Source organism: Notamacropus eugenii, chromosome 3 (assembly GCF_028372415.1).
Source record: "Notamacropus eugenii isolate mMacEug1 chromosome 3, mMacEug1.pri_v2, whole genome shotgun sequence".
NCBI lineage: Eukaryota > Metazoa > Chordata > Mammalia > Diprotodontia > Macropodidae > Notamacropus > Notamacropus eugenii.
In genome coordinates, this window is record NC_092874.1 from 309,717,075 (window position 1) to 309,720,677 (window position 3,603).

The window sequence follows — 3,603 nt, forward strand, 5'->3', positions numbered from 1 at the left end:
CTCACCACATATTCACACACACATACACTCACCATACACACACACACACACATTCAGCACACACACCATACACACACACACATACACTCAGCACACATGTACACACACTTGCACACATCAGGACACACACATACACACACACACACACACAGACCAGAAGCTCCAGGATTCCCCCAGAAGGCCTCAGGCAGCTATCATCATAACAACACCTCCTCTTCCAGAGATGGGCCCCCCACTTAGGGCCCCCTCAAGCCTGAGCACCCTAGTACACCTAGACGTGCTCCCAGCTGTGGCTGTGCACCCTGAATGTGAGCTTAATTTCTTCAAGCTTCATTCACAGGGTCCCTGAGGGAAGCCCCCCTGGGAAATTAATCTTGGGGCTCACTGGAGACAAGGTCACATGTCAGGGACCTGGGGATGCCCTTTGTGACAGACCTGCCTGGGTCTTGTTTCATGAAGAATAGTGACTGTTGTATCCATGGCACTGTCATCTGGGGACTGGTGTTTTCATCTCAGCAAACCCAAGTTTGAGTAGTCGCTCAAGGATTGATTGTCGTTTGGTGTTTGAGGCCAGGCATCCTGACACAGTCTTTCCCCAGTGCCAGGCCACCACTTTATACCCTCAGGGCCCATCACTAGCCAGACCCCAGAGAAACATCTGTGTTGCTGCTGTCCCTGGCTCTTCCCTGGCATGCACTAGCTCCTGGGATCCCCAGCTCAGTCTCAGGAAGATGGTGACAATCTGAGGGTCCCTGTGACCTGGGTCAGATGCCATTTGTGGCCAGAAAAGAAGACACATCCTACCTCTGGGCTCCTCAGGGCTGAGCTGTGATTGGAGAAGCACAGATGGTTATCTCAGGATTTGGGGCTAGGACCCAGAACTGAGGAGAGGCCCCCAGACAGCCTGCAGCTCCCTGAAGACCCCGGGTTCAGACCAGTGACCACTTCCCAGCCTGGAAAGAGTTAAGTCCTTTGTCATGGAGAAGTCAATTGGAGATGGAAATGTCACGTGGCTCTTTCATCTTAAACATCTGTTCCACTGGAAAGCCAACTGTTGCCAGAGTTATTTTTTGTTCTTTCTATTTTTTTTTTAAGAAGAAAGGGAGAAAAATGATAGACTGAGACTCTAAGGATGGCATTCTATTTATCACTTAAAACAATGCTTTGGTTGTAGCCAAGTAAAATGGCTGCCCCTTTGTCAAAATCAAAATGTCGGCATGTGGACTTGACTAACTTAGCCTGTAGAAGCTGAGTCACGTCGTCTGCCTGGGGCCTTCTTCCTCCAGAGCTCCAGAGTCCTCTGTTCCTGGCTTTGCCCCTCCCCACTCTGAGGTTCCTTCCCTCTGATTTCAGGAGCACTCTCCACTGGGGGAGTGCATCTCAGAGATCTTGCCTTCCTGTTCAAAGGTTGGACTGGGCCCAGAAACATCTGTCCCCATAGCACTGATAGCTCCTGATCTTGGCAAGGACAATATGGACTAGACTGGCCCTAGACTGAATATTCTAGGAAGAAACAATGGGTCATCTCGGCTCTAAGGCAAGGGAGTCAGGGTAGGAGTGGGGTGAGGGTGATCCTGTTTATGAGAGAAAGAAAAGTATGCATGATCCTTGAGCTGGAAGTCAGAGGCTGACTGACTCAATCTGCTCATTTGCAGATGCGGAAACTGAGGCTCAGAGTGACTAAGAGAATCACTCAAGGTCAGGGAGTGAGCACCAGAGGGGGGATTTGAACCCAGGACCTCTGACTCTAGATTTAGCACTTTTCTGCTTAACCAGGCTTAATCCAAACTGTTTGTTTTATAGAGAAACTGAGGCTCAAGGAGGGTGACATAGTAAATTAATGGCCAAGCCAGGATGATAACCCACAACATGGGAAGATGTGTATTGTATGGTACTTTCTGAGGGTTCAAGTGGGATGAACATCTTTGGAAACCTCAGAGGAATCTCCAGTGTCCCTGGTAAGCCAAGGGGCCTAACTGAGGTCAAGCCCTGGCCCACTCCACTACCAACCAGCCTGAGGGTCTCCTAGGCATAGAAGCCTGGGCTGGGCGTTGAGGCTAGTGCAAAGTGTGACTAAAGACAATGTGGGTGTGAACGCCTCTGATAGGAGGGTGTCCAAGGGAGCTTCTCCTGGTTTGCCAGTTTTATTTCTGACAGTCTAGGCAGAATGTGAACGCGCTGAGCATCACCTAGTCACACCCGCAAGTACAGGAGTCCCCCTGCCAGAAAGTCCTCCAGCATCTGCTCACTAGGAGAGCTCCGAGGAAGCTGGCACCTGCCAGAGCAGCTGGACGCTGGACAGCTCCCAGTGCTAAGAAGGCCATATTTCTCTCTTGCAGCTGCCAGCCTTGCTCCTGGCTCTGTTCCCTGGGGCCCCTGGATGGAGTCTGGTCCTCTGTCCGAGTAGCAGCGCTTTGGATATTTGAAGACAGTTTCCTGTCATTCCCCTCAGTCTGTTCCAGGCTGAACGTGCCCAGTTCCTTCACCCCATGCTCCTAGGACCAGATCTCAAGGACCTTTCCTCTCAGAGGCACCTGCCTCTGAGCACACAGCAGCTCCTCAGTGGCCCAAGAAGTCAGTCAGTCAGTCAGAAACCATTTAGGAAATACCTTCCATGGGCCAGACACTGTGCTCACTCAGCACTAGAGGTACAAAGACAAAAGTAACACTGCTTCTGCTCTTGGGAAACTTTCATTCTAGTAGGGTAGATGATGCAAAGAGAGAGACAGAGTGACAGAGTCAGAGATAGAGACAGAGATAAAATGCAAAGTATTTTACAAGGTACAAAATTGTTGGTGGGGGAGAGGTTCAGGAAAGGGCTCCTGAAGGGAGACTGCATTTAAACTAGGCTTTGAAAGAAGGGTTCTACCTTCTTTTAGAAGGCAGAAAGTGTACACATCCCCAGGGCTCACTGCTGTCCAGCTTTCTCTCTCTCTAGGCTTTCCAGCACCCAGGATGGATGGCCGGCCAACATCCCACTGGAGAACGACTGCCCTTTGGGGTGAGGTAGTAGGTTGTATAGTTTGGGGGTCAGTCCCTCTGTCTGTGAGATAACTATACAGTCTACTGTCTTTCCCGAAGTGGCTGTGCATCGCCGCTGGAGGGAGCCCAGGGAACCTTGTCCAGCTGCGCCGAGGGGACAGGGGGAGGGGAAGCACCCTAACTGCATGGCCCCCACTTTGCTTGGGTGATGGAGAGAGGGGAGGCACAGGCATGGAGCCAGCCAGAACAGATAGCTGGGAACTAGGTCAGCACCACTAGTCCAAGGCTGAGGCTAGGCTCAGTGTCCTCTCTGGTTTTAATTCTGGGAATGCCAGGGCTGGGAGGAGGGGCTTAGAGACCCTCTGCACCAGCCTCTCATTGGATGGGCCCTATAAAAGGAAAGGGCTCCCTTGGGGTCACTAGGGATGTTTTTGGGAGGGGGAACTGGTCTCTGGGTCTCCCAGCAGCCCCCCAGGGACAGACACTGACACTTTACAGTACTCATTCAGAATCCCAGCAGTTCAGACACATGCCCTGTGAAGAACCATGCTGTTCATTGGTACAGATGTGTGTAGGGTGACCAATACTCACTCAGGCCTCTCTCAGTTCTGACATTCCCTG